This window comes from Natator depressus, chromosome 6, assembly GCF_965152275.1.
Source record: "Natator depressus isolate rNatDep1 chromosome 6, rNatDep2.hap1, whole genome shotgun sequence".
In the NCBI taxonomy this organism is placed as follows: domain Eukaryota; kingdom Metazoa; phylum Chordata; order Testudines; family Cheloniidae; genus Natator; species Natator depressus.
In genome coordinates, this window is record NC_134239.1 from 71,608,653 (window position 1) to 71,622,532 (window position 13,880).

The 13,880-nt window shown below is 42.1% G+C and overlaps 1 long non-coding RNA gene across 3 annotated transcripts in view; it reads left to right on the forward strand.

Annotated features, from left to right (window-relative positions):
- Positions 1–13,880, forward strand: part of LOC141989258 (uncharacterized) — a 59,150-nt gene that overhangs the window by 12,670 nt on the left and 32,600 nt on the right. Inside the window, exons 1-2 of one of the 3 annotated variants that reach the window (XR_012639949.1) lie at positions 10,404–10,536; positions 13,675–13,769. The exons of the other annotated variants lie outside the window; for them this stretch is intronic. This is a non-coding gene — a long non-coding RNA (uncharacterized LOC141989258). Of the gene's footprint in view, positions 1–10,403; positions 10,537–13,674; positions 13,770–13,880 lie in introns of those variants that run through there. 3 annotated transcript variants of the gene reach the window in all.

Below are 13,880 nucleotides of genomic sequence, written 5' to 3' on the forward strand. Positions count from 1 at the left end.
GTGGCAATAACATCTGCCCATAGGGTCTCTGAGATTAGGGCGCTTAGCTCGGAGCTGCCCTATATAGTGTTTTTCAAGAACACTAGAACAAGATTTTCAAGAACAAGTCTAGCTGCGGCTGCACCCAGCTTTCCTGCCCAAGGTTGTTTCACAGTTTCACCTGAGCCAGGACATATTCTTGCCAGTCTTCTTTCCAAAGCCTCATAAGTCTGAGGAGGAGAATAGATTGCACTCTCTAGATGTCAGGAGAGCACTAGCCTTTTACATCGAAAGGACCAAGCTGTTCCGTAAATCAACACAGCTGTTCATCGCCGTGGCAGACAGGATGAAAGGTCATTCTGTATCCACTGAGAGAATTTGATCGTGGATCACCGCCTGCATCCGTTTTTGCTATGAACAGGCGAAAGTGCCTCCTCCGGCGATTGTAACCACCCACTCGACTAGAGCGTAAGCCTCTTCAGTGGCCTTCCTGGCCCAAGTACCTATTCAAGATATCTGCATGGCCGCTACCTGGTCGTTCGTTCACAAGTTCACATCTCACTACACACTCACACAGCAAGCCTGAGACGGCGCTGGCTTCAGTAGAGCAATGTTGCAAGCTGCACGACTGTGAACTCCGAGCCCACCTCCAGGGATACTGTTTGTGAGTCACCTAGAATGGAATCAACATGAGCAAGCACTCGAAGAAGAAAAAACGGTTACCTACCTTTTGTAACTGTTGTTCTTCGAGATGTGTTGCTCATGTCCATTCCATTACTTGCCCCTCTGTAGGAGTTGCTGGGAAAAAGGAACTGAGAGGACGTAGGGCTGGTGACGCCTAATATACTGACGCATGAGCGCGGCACTCCAGAGGGTGCCACAGCCGACCCTATGGATACTGCTAAGGCAAAAATCTCAGATGACTGTTTAAGTGGGCACTCACACACCTAGAATGGAATGTACATGAGCAACAGAGTTTCTTTCTCCCATGCTGACCCTCATACATAGGAGGAGCTCCACAGGAACATCTGCAAAACTAACTCCTTAGCCTCTTGCAAGCAAATCCCTCCTGAAAACTGTCCTACCTGCTGTGATACCTTTAAAAAAACTTTGTTAACAGGTTGCTGGTGTGCTAAGAGCACCCACTGCCCAAGCGCTGACCAGTGTTCTCACATTGAGCTCCCCCCGTCAGTCTGTCTGTATCCATTTGTTGTCTTTTGCCTTACACTTAGACTGTAAGGTCTTTAGAAAAGGACAGTCACTGTTCTGTGTTTGTACAGCACCTAGCAGAGTGGGGTCCTGGTCCATGACTTGGGGCTCCTAGGAGCTGCAGCAATGCAAATGATCAGATAATCCTTACCTGTCTCATAAGAGTGTTTTGGAAAGCTTAGTTCTTTACTGTTTGTGAAGAGCTTTGAGAAGGGCAGAGAATTATCAGACTGCAATGGGACATTAGGATTTCAGCTGATGGGGAAGTGACTGACCACACAGGTTACAATTTGTCCTCTGCCTATTTTGCAGGGTACATAAACGGTGTATAAATTTTTCCATTCCCATATTTTTTGGAACCATTCTTCTATGGTTGGGCTATTCTTTTCCCCAATAGGCTACCAGTGGCCAAGCGGCGACTAGAAGATAAGAGGTGAATTATTCATTTACTTTTGTATGACCATTTCTGCTAGGAAGCCCTAGGAGGATTACCAAAGTGTCGTTGGGTAATAAATATCCCACAATTGTGATATTTTGTTACAGATCGCATCCCAATACTCTCTAATGACTGGACATATCCACCATATATGCATAAAATCGCCTCTTTCACCACAATTTTTCCAACATTTATCCCCAGTCAATCTCTCTATTCTTTAACCTAACTGGTATGAGGTACCTTGAAACAGTATTGTAAAGAAATTTTCTTTTATTGTGCTACAGACTGAGGTTTCTGGTCCTCTTTTCCAGATCAAACCCCATTCCTCTGGGGCAACTTGTCTATCCACATCCTTTTCCCAGCCTGTCAGATATGGACACTTATTTTTTTCTTTTGGGTTAGGGAAACTGTCTGCAAATATTGATATACATTAGTTATACTTTTTGTTTCCTAATAGACCGGATGCCATCACTTCTATTAAAGTTAGCTTTCTGTATAAAACAGGTTTCTAGAAAGTTGAGAAACAATGCCTGACTTGAAAGTACGGGTACCAGGAGAGCGTGGGCCAATTATAAGTTAGTTTTGATCTCTAAATTAGTTAGAAAAGCTTCTTTACTGAATAGCTGCCCAACGTGTTTATTCTACAACTCTCCCTACCTTTGAAGCTCAATGGTTTGCAATTTGGGTTAAGATCTGGATTATTTGCAGTGGTGTCACTGGTGAGGGAAAAGAGCTTATCTCATCCCTAGTTCTAGCTTAGACTCATAGAGAACGGTTGCTAAAGGATGTGTGTAAATTTCTGGCGGGCATGATTTTTTATTAATCCATGGTAGCCTAGCTGCAATTTTCTTGTTCAATAAAGACCCAGTGTTTGGCTGGGTTAGACCTCCCCTCAATCCACTACCACTTTTTGTTGACTGGCTTGGTAATACAGAGAATGTTTGGAACAGCTAGTCCACCCTGTTTAATGGGTTGGTACAAAGTGTCTGCTCTCACATGTGGTCTTTTCTTGTTTCATATAAATTCTAACATCATCCTCTATATTATTGCTAGTGTGTTTTTTCTGGGATAATCACAGAAAGATTTTGAAATGAGAAAGATATCCTTGGCAGAATATAGTCTGTAGCACTTTTAACCGTGGCTGTTCTTCCCAACCAAGAAATTGCACACTTCTCCAGCGCACCAGGAAATGAAAAAAGATCGGAAGTAGTGGTTTGGCATTTAAATCACAGAGCTCCTCTAGATTGTGTGAGATTTAAATTCCCAGGTATCTGATAGAATTTTTTGTCCATTTGTTCCCAAATGTTTTCTGGAGGAGTGACTTTTCAGAGTCTGGCAAATGTGTAGTTAGCATTTCAGGTTTAGTATAATTTACTTTAAATCCAGATGCTTTCCCAAAGTCCTGGATTTCTTTAGAAACTAATTTTAGGGAAGTATTTGGTTTAGATAAAAATGTTACATCATCTGCATATATAATGCTATTTTCTGATATGTACCTGCAAGTTTTATTCCTGTGATGGCTCCATTGTTCCTTATCCTCTGGTGGCACTTGTGGTTTCCTAGAATAGAACATTCTGAGACTTGCAACAAAATGTATTCAATACAGGGCCCATTCCTAGAGTTTATGTCTGATAGTTCACTGGGGCTTAGCTGCTTTCAGGGCATAGTATAAAGTTTATGTGTTTTAGCCAGACATTTGGCTGAGTATTTGTATGGCAATGAGAGAGGGTTATTTGAGACCTGACCGGCAGTGAGCTGTTATGGTAGCAGTTCTCCTGAGCATTACAGAAGGGGATTATGAAATTATGTAATTGTTTGTTTTTAATAAAACAAAGTCCCATGATACACCAGCCATCGAACATTTGAGAGAGAGACTTGAGTTGCAAAATTCAGATGTGGGGCTGGAGCCAGCTGCAGAATTAGGATCTGATCCAGGTTCAGATTCCAAACACCACCTTAGTATTCACTATCAACAAGAATGACTGAGTGTAAGTTCTGCTGTGAGGTACCGTTTGTGGCAGTTGATCATATTTGAAGTTGTAGTGCAGTCCATGCAGTTCAATTTTAAACAATAAACTGGAATAATGTTCATGCAACTGAGATCATCTCTCAAAAGCCATTTACCTCTGAATTTCCTTTGAAAAGCTCCTCCAAATATATCAGTCCCACAGTGCATTCTATTTACAACGACCATTCATCACACTTGTTTCTATTGTATTGTACTCCTTCCTACCTTTTGGTGTATAAGGACCTGATCCAGAGCCCATTGAACTAAATGGAAAAACTTCACTGGGCTTTGGATTGAGCCGTGTGTTTCGGTGGGGCAAGAAATCAAGACACACCAAATCTATAGTCAGTATGATATATTCAAGATATTGTAAAGTGCCTGCCAGACCTGACAATGCTATAGTGGTATGTAAATAATAATATATGTGTAACATCGCTTACAAATGAGATAATCTCATTATATAAGGGCAGGTCTACACTACCGCTTATGTTGATCTAACTTATGTCACTCGGGGGTGTGAAAAAACCCTCCTCCCACCCCCGTGAGCAACTCAAGTTACATCGACCTAAGTGTTGTCCACACTGGCACTACATGGGCGGGAGATGCTCTCCCACTGACATAGCTTCCGCCTCTCCGGGAGGTGGAGTAATTATGTGGACGGGAGAAGGCTCTCCTGTTGGCTTACAGCGTCTTCACCAGACACACTACAGCAGTACAGCTGCATCAGTGTAGCACTTCCACTGCAGACCTGCCCAAAGAGGCTTGTTGAACATAAAGTCAGCTGAATAGTTTTCCCCTTCCACTCTGCTGGAGGCTTTTGAGTCTTAGTTGTAAGTTTTGCTGTGTGTGCATCCAGCAATATTAAGAAAAATGAAGACTCCTGACCAACAAAAACAGATGGAACTTGGCTGGCTGAGGACACAAATGCTCACCAGTTGCACTGTGGCCTCCAACTCCCTGCCAAATGGAGGCGTTGTGTCCTTTACTGGAATTCAGTGTCAAAGGGTCTGAGGCTGCAGCCCTTGACACAGGGAAAACTCCCATTCAATTGAGTGGGCATTAGCCTGCATCAGGGTTATAGGACTAGGCCCACTGACAGTAAGATAAAGAACGTGTTCCTCAGTAGTTTTATTAAATTGTACAGAAGGGGAGGATAATACTTGAATAATAATCATAATTTCTTTCTCTCTTAGATACATAATTTGCACTAGCGCCTTTCACCCAATGATCTCAAAGCCATTTGCAAACAATTGTTTCATTTTTACAACATCCCTATAAAGAAAGTATTATACCAGTTTACAGATGGGCAAAATCAGATCCAGAGAGGTGACCTGGCCGAGGTCTCTGGGAGAGTCCGTGGCAGGGCTGGGGACCAAAGCCAGGAGTTCTGATTCCCAGTCCCCTACTCCAGCCACGTAAAGTGGGCATTGATAGACACCATTTTGGAGGATGTATGTCAAATGGTCCTCAAAGCACCATGAAAGGGTTCGCATACCAAAAAAGCCTTTTGATACTAGTTAAAGGAATGATCCTGTTAAAAGAAATGATATATGTTGTAATGCACTGAGAACATTAGCTGGGCATAACTGTTGACATAAATTATAAGTATGTAATAAGATTTATTTAAATAGTTAAACTACATTTACCATGCATTTTAACAGCTACATCAAGCACCTGATCCAAAGCCCATTGCTCATTTGGGAGTTGTTCTTTTGACTTCAGTGGGCTTTGGGTTAGGCCTGTATTCCCTACAGGACTATCTACCTACCTGCCTTAGGTAATTATAGAGTCACCACAGTATCTGGGTTGTACTTCTAACATTCCAGCTCTCTGAGCAGCTTCAGACAGCTATTAACATAAACAAACACTGCCAAAGAAGTGTCTCATTTTCTCCATTACGTGTGAAATGCCATGCCTCACCCACCCCTTCTACATCTCTCCCCCCCTGCAATTACATTGGCCATGGCCATGTTCAGGACAGAGGCCTATATGCTTTTTGGGATAGAGATGGTCTCTTATTGTATGTATGTACAATGCCTAGCACAATGAGGCCCTGGTCTCCTTTGGGATGCTATTGTAATAAATAGCAGTATATATCATGATGCTTTGGGTAATTTTATAGCCGTTTGTAATAAATATTATTAATTGTAATTTTCCTCTCCCTCTGAGACTCGGACAGGTGGGCTCATTGCAATAAGGAACTGTCTTAACTTAACAGTGGAAAGATAAGAAAAATATTAATAGTTTTTAAAATATTCTAATTTTTTCCCTCTACATTATGGTATGGGATGGTGTAAAGGGTTTATCAGCACTCACTGGCTAACTTACTCGCAAGTAATACTTCCATCCCAAACTCCTATCAATAGAATCTCTGTTCCAAACTACACAAACATATATTTCATATTATAAATGAAGGAGCCCATGTTGGAGCAGAAGCGCGTAGCACAGAACCCGTTTTTAACAGGCAAGTTTACTTGACACAGTCATACTAGTGTTTTTCTTGCTGTGCTGTAATCTCTTCCGTTGTTCTAACAAGTGTGATTTACAGATGTGGTTTTATGGTTCTCATTCAATTCCAAGGACAGAAGGCATCATTGCATTCCACGGGTGGTCTGACAACATGCTTCCCTTGGGACCTGTGCAGCTCATTTCTAGTGACAGATGGATTGTACAGTTCTCAAATCTTCTGAGCTTCTGCTACTGTGCCAGGACTCCAATATCAAACCCAGGCCCTCAGGGTCCCTAGACAACATCCTTAGCTTCCATGCAACAGCAGTGATGCTGAACCACTGTCCCTGACCTGCAGCCGTAGTGCTAAGGATCTACAGCCACACCCCAACTCCTGATTGGCTGCACAGACAGCATTCCCATTAAATATCTGGACTCTATAACAGCAAGAGGAACCTCCCTGAGCAACAGGCCTACTGCCCCACTGTCTCGCCCGACCTTGCTTACCTATCCTGCCAGCCTGATCTGTTGGATTGGATCTCTTGGCTACTGCCTCCCTGCAGAAACACTGACCATTGCCCCAGACTGCCTCTATATCAATAGACCTCCCAGCTACCAGGCTACCCATGTACCACTTGACCATGGCTTTAGGCTGCTCCTAGCTAGCTTGAGCTACTGGGCACTACGTAGTGCCAATCAGCTCATGCAGCTTCTTTAAGAGCCATCCCACACTGCATTATGACAAACTTTAAATCAAAGGTATTCTCGAATCCCCATCGTGAAGTTATACTTTTCTGGGGTTTCCTTTCCAAACACTGCTAATTTGTAAGGTATTTTGTGTACCTAGACGCTTTCTCCTTAGGGATCATCAGCTAACTCCTGCTGTTATACCCATTCAGTCATTCCCATCACAGTCCAGTGTTTGTGATATGACAGTTCCTTTCAATAATATATCAAATCGTGGTGTCTCAAACTGATTCCTGTCTTTCCCACCAAACAGTTTAGTAACAGATGAAAATATGATCTCCAAGTCATTAGTGGTTAGTGAGCTTCAGAAGTTGTGGTTGTCAGAATGGGATCAAGAAGAGACACAGATGTTGCTAAGCTGTGTTCAAGCAACATGTTTCAATGCAGACAAATATAAGGTCATAAGTCTAGGAACAAAGAATGTAGGCTGTACTTACAGGATCGGGGATTCAGGAAACGATTTGGAGGTCATGGTGAATAATCAGTTGAACATAAACGCCCAGTACAACACGGCAGCTAAAAGGGCTAATGCAATCCTGGAATGTATAAACAAAGAACGTCAAGGAGGAGTGAGGAGACTTTTTTTTCACTCTGGCACCCGTTCAATCACTGTTAGAATACTGACAGGTTTCAGAGGAGCAGCCGTGTTAGTCTGTATTCACAAAAAGAAAAGGAGGACTTGTGGCACCTTAGAGACTAACCAATGTATTTGAGCATAAGCTTTCATGAGCTACAGCTCACTTCATCGGATGCATTCAGTGGAAAATACAGTGAGATTTATATACACACAGAACATGAAAAAATGGGTTTTATCATACACACTGTAAGGAGAGTGATCACTTAAGGTGAGCTATAACCAGCAGGAGAGCGGGGGGGGGGAGGGGTGAAACCTTTTGTAGTGATAATCAAGGTGGGCCATTTCCAGCAGTTAACAGGAACGTCCGAGGAGCAGTGGGGGGTGGGGGAAATAAACATGGGGAAATAGTTTTACTTTGTGTAATGACCCATCCACTCCCAGTCTCTATTCAAACCTAAGTTAATTGTATCCAGTTTGCAAATTAATTCCAATTCAGCAGTCTCTCGTTGGAGTCTGTTTTTGAAGTTTTTTTGTTGAAGAATAGCAACTTTTAGGTCTGTAATCGAGTGACCAGAGAGATTGAAGTGTTCTCCGACTGGTTTTTGAATGTTATAATTCTTGATGTCTGATTTGTGTCCATTTATTCTTTTAGGTAGAGACTGTCCAGTTTGGCCATTGTACATGGCAGAGGGGCATTGCTGGCACATGATGGCATATATCACATTGGTAGATGTGCAGGTGAACGAGCCTCTGATAGTGTGGCTGATGTGAGGGCCTAATCACATGGCTGCTACTCTGAAACCTGGAGTAACTCTGTTATGTTCCATGGAGTTATTCCAGGTTTACACTGGTGTAAACGAGAGAATGATTTAGTTTTCTGTCTCTCGCTTTAGTATCTGTAAAATGGGCCACAACTCTGACTTATCTCATGGGGGAATTGTGAGGATTAATTATACTGAATGTTTGTAAAATGATACCGCATATCTAAGCTTTGGATGAAAGGAGCTATATAAGTACAAATACTATGAATGATCTTGGAAACTTGGTTACTACATCAGAAAAAGAATGGGTGACTTTAGTGCTACTCCTTAACTCTAGGAATACATACCACTTCTATGCTACTTAATTACAGTACAACTCCAGCCTGAGGTACCCTTACTAACGTTGTGTAGTTGTAGAACTTGTGTCTTGTCTTTGTTAAATCCAGCATGTGTTCTCTCTCACACCGTATTTAATACTCAAAATACTTAGCCTCTAAAGGAAGACAATTTATCAGGTAAGATTGTTAAGGTTTACAGTGGTGGTGCATTGTGTGCATCCACTGTGCATTACAGCGGTGTGTAGAGTACACAAACTGCACACCTGTCTCGCCTGGGTAGACATGTCATTGGAGGCCATGAGGCACAGTTTAGGTGAGTAGAGCGCCCTATACACCCGAATCCACAGGTGTATACCCTACCTGGGCTGTCTCTGCCCCCAAGCTGTGCCTCATGCTTCTAGACAGCTGTTTTTAGCTGTGTGGCATCCTGCTGCCTCACTGCTGCCAGAGTCTTTCCCCACTGCCGCAGCCTTTCACTGCAATGTGTAGCTATCCATGTAGTGCCTGTACTCTACATGCCACTGTAACTGTAGACATAGCCATGTTATTAACTAGATGTATGTTTGAGCAGCCCATGGCTAGTGCTAGCCTTTTCCAGCAGGTGGCTCTCTGCGGAGCAATCTGGCAACATTTGATTTCTTTGGAGCAAGGGCAGTAATGACGCTTTGCAATAGTTAGCATGAGCCCTTCCTTTCGTTCATTAAACACCAAAAAAACTCTTTTCTATTTGGCAGAGGCCTTTTCTACAGCACGGTATCTATGAATGAATGTTTAATGGGAAATGTATTGTGAAAGGGTATAAAGGTAACTTATAGTGATAAATATATTTAGATGATATGGTTTTATAAAGAGATCAGCACAATTTCATTTAAGACAAACAAAGTTACTTTCAACTGTTTTAGAATTGTGAATCTATGGGAGTAATACGAAGACATAGGGTTTTTTTTAAAAGGTTTCAGATTTAAAAAGTAGAAAAGTTTTAAATTTAAAGGAGTTAAACAATAACATAAAATAGGAAATGGTTGATAAATGCAAGAACAAGGGCTTGATTAAAGCAGATTGAATTCAGTGGAAAAGCTCATGATGAGTTCTGTGGGCTTTGAATCTGAGCCTGTATGAATAAAAACTGGACATAGGAGAGGATAGCAAAAAACTAAACAAATCTTTGGGTCAGGGCCAGAATAGACAAGGGCTGGAAGGGAATGAAAACAAATAAAAAAAAACCCAAATATTTTGTAACGTCCCATTTCCTCTCCTCTTTTGGTCTGTATGTTGGTCTATTCAGATTATAAGTGGCTAAGGTGAGGACCTGTCTTCCTACATATTTGTAAAGCACCTCGTATACTTTTGGGTGCAACATAAATAATAAAAATATGCATGAGAAATGCAGCATTATAAATGTGACATGCTGAGCCTAATGCTTCATTGCAGTACACCAGTTTTATGTTGATGTAAATCCTCGAAATCAGTGGTGTTGCACTGGAGTAAAACTTGCTTAACTGAGTGAAGAATTCAACCCAATACAATAGCTATACTACTAAGCGCAGATGTAAGAATCTGGTACAGTATAGTAACTTGCACTGCTCGTCCCACTGGTCAGTAATAGGTGTAACATGTTAACACTTTGTCAAGCATAACATAAAGTAGTCTTAACCACTGTTAGATGGCTGCTGCCGAACAGAGTGTTGGATAAATGAACTGTAATCGAGTCAGATTGTCAGTGAACCTCCTGAAAAATGTGAGCTTACCTGTCTGCTTGTGCAAAACCCCACAATTGTGCATACCCATTGTCTTCAGGTATGTAGTAACTCAGCCAGCAGGCACATTTTTGAAGCACTGTTGAAAATTTGACCCCAGATTTTTATCTACATACAATAATGCTTTTTCAGGACTGAAGTAACTATGAATTAAAACATAAATCAAACCATCCGTATGAGTGTGTGACAGAATGCACCCTGTGTTGGGATACCCGCCGAGACCTCTTTCTACTCGGCTTCCAAGAGCTCAGTTCGACTCCAACCTTCGTCACTCAGGTATCTTTATTTGGCAGACAGCAATGCTATGCATGTCTTTTTAAAAATATTCTATGGTAGAAGTGCTTACTGCAGGCTGGGGCGGGGTGTTGCATGTTAGTTATTATTCGCCACCAAAACAGCTTTATATACTCATCCATCAATCATTCTGGGCCCACTAAAGTACAGTTGTTTTGCCTGAGAAACAAGTCTTGGGTTTTTCTATGCCATAACATTCAGCACCTTTTTAAAGGTGTCTTTCTGGAATGTATTATAGACCCATAAACTCTCAAACTATACAATCCCTGCCCCAGTTGTCCATTTTGGCCCACAGATACCATCCAAACGCACCCATTGTAGTTCTCCAACAGCCGCCAATATTACCCCAGTGTACAAACAAGACACATTTTTCAGAAAGGTACATTGGTTTCGTTTAGTTCTAGATGGTGGTTTGTAGATCATTTTTCCATCCATTCTAATGGTGCAGTTGGAGTCTTTTGTACTTCTGCGGCTGTCTTGGGACCGGAGAATCACTGATTGGAGAGTTTCTAAACTTTGGGACCAACTCCACAGCCTTCACATCAGGACACACAATGTTGTAAGCCTCCACCAGTTCATGACTGCAAATCTGTAAGACAAAAAGGGAAGAAACCATTTATTGCTTCTTTCTTTATTTTTTTTCAGAATGGTAGCTGTGTTAATCTGTATCAGCAAAAAGAATGAGGAGTACTTGTGGCACATTAGAGACTAACAAATTTATTTGGGCATAAGCTTTCGTGGGCTACAGCTCACTTCATCGGATGCATGCAGTGGAACATACTGTAGGAAGATATATATATACACACAGAGAACATGAAAAAATGGGTGTTACCATACCAACTGTAATGAGACTAATCAATTAAGATAGGCTATTATCAGCAGGAGAAAAAAAACTTTTGTAGTGAAATCAGGATGGCCTATTTCAAGCAGTTGACAAGAACGTGTGAGTAACAGTAGGGGAAAAATTAGCTTGGGGAAATAGTTTTTACTTTGTGTAGTGACCCATCCATTCCCAGTCTTTATTCAAACCTAATTTAATGGTGTCCAGTTTGCAAATTAATTCCAATTCCGCAGTTTCTTGTTAGTCTGTTTTTGAAGTTTTTTTTGTTGGAGAATTGCGACTTTTAGGTCTAAAATTGAGTGACCAGGGAGGTTGAAGTGTTCTCCGACTAGTCTTTGAATGTTATAATTCTTGACGTCTGATTTGTGTCTATTTGTTTGTGTAGAGATTGTCCAGTTTGGCTAATGTACATGGTAGAGGGGCATTGCTGGCACATGATGGCGTATATCACATTGGTAGATGTGCAGGTGAACGAGCCTCTGATGGTGTGGCTGATGTGATTAGGTCCTATGATGGTGTCCCTTGAATAGATATGTGGACAGAGCTGGCAACAGGCTTTGTTCAAGGATAGGTTGCTGGGTTAGTGGTTTTGTTGTGTGGTGTGTGGTTGCTGGTGAGTATTTGCTTCAGGTTGGGGGGCTGTCTGTAAGCGAGGACTGGCCTGTCTCCCAAGATCTGTGAGAGTGAGGGATCGTCCTTCAGGATAGGTTGTAGATCCTTGATGATGCGCTGGCGAGGTTTTAGTTGGGGGCTGAAGGTGACAGCTAGTGGCGTTCTGGTACTTGCTTTGTTGGGCCTGTCCTGCAGTAGGTGACTTCTGGGTATTTTTCTGGCTCTGTCAGTCTGTTTCTTCACTTCAGCAGGTGGGTATTGTAGTTTTAAGAACACTTGATAGAGATCTTGTAGGTGTTTGTCTCTGTCTGAGGGATTGGAGCAGATGCGGTTGTGTCTTAGAGCTTGGCTGTAGACAATGGATCATGGGATATGGTCTGGATGAAAACTGAAAGCATGTAGGTAAGTATAGCAGTAAGTAGATTTCCGGTATAGGGTGGTGTTTATGTGACCATCGCTTATTAGCACTGTAGTATCCAGGAAGTGGATCTCTTCTGTGGACTGGTCCAGGCTGAGGTTGATGGTGGGATGGAAATAGTTGAAATCATGGTGGAATTCCTCAAGGGCTTCTTTTCCATGGGTCCAGATGATGAAGATATCATCAATGTAGCGTAAGTAGAGTAGGGGTGTTAGGGGACAAGAGCTGAGGAAGTGTTGTTCTAAGTGGATTTTAGCCCACAAAAGCTTATGCCCAAATAAATTTGTTAGTCTCTAAGGTGCCACAAGTACTCCTCGTTTTTTTATTTCCCCATGCTAATTTTCCCCCTACTGTTACTCACACCTTCTTGTCAACTGTTGGAAATGGGCCATCCTGATTATCACTACAAAAGTTTTTTTTCTCCTGCTGATAAAAGCTCCACCTTAATTGATTAGTCTCATTATAGTTGATATGGCAACACCTATTTTTTCATGTTCTCTGAATATGTATCTTCCTACTGTATTTTCCGCTGCATACATCCGATGAAGTGGATTTTAGCCCATGAAAGCTTATGCCCAAATAAATTTGTTAGTCTCTAAGATGCCACAAGTACTCCTAGTTCTTTTTTCTTTATTTTTTGTGTGCTTTGAGTGCCTTTTTTTGAACCCAACGCTGCCCTTTACTTCCCTGGTCTACCAAGCATACAGAGGGGCCAAGTCAATCCAACACTAAGCAGAGCCCATACCACTTTGCCTTTGGAAAAGGGTGGTAGGGAGCTTGGTCTTGGATCATGACTTTAGATCCCACTTGATGCTCAGTTAGGGCTCCTTTGGCATCGAACCACACCTTGGTCTTCTGTACTTCTGCTTCATTGGTTGACACATTCTCCTTTCCATGGTCTTATTACCAGTGTTTGGTTCCTCCCCCCTCCCCGATATTAATCAGGTGAGTTACTCCAAAAACTCCCTGAATTCTCCCTTGTTTTGTCTTTTCTCACAAGTTCCCTGTCATAGTTATTACTGCCCTGCTGTTAAGTAACATTTCCTTTACCACCTCCCCACCCCCACTATAGTGGTTTTTACCATGGGGCATCTTCAGCTGTCCTGTGAAAGGGGTGCTACAAAAGACAGCTGTGGTGTGGGGGTCTTGAAGTTTTATTGGTAGTTTACCAACTGAGGCTGCTCACTGGGCTGGCCCCCTTGGAGTGCTTTTAATCTCTTCACTTCTTCCTTCATTTTTTTTTCTTAAGATGCCTAAATTGCACCCCCGGTCTTCTGTGTTCCTGATCAGCCTGAGCCTTCCCCAAGAATCTCTTGCCCTTGGGGCCAGATTCCACCAAAGAAGGTGATTGTATTGCATGTACCTTAATGATCTCCTTTTTGCTCCTCCAGCCCTTTCTTTTCCTTTTCTAATTTGTGGACCTTGATCTTTAAGTCATTTATTTGCTGATTCAAG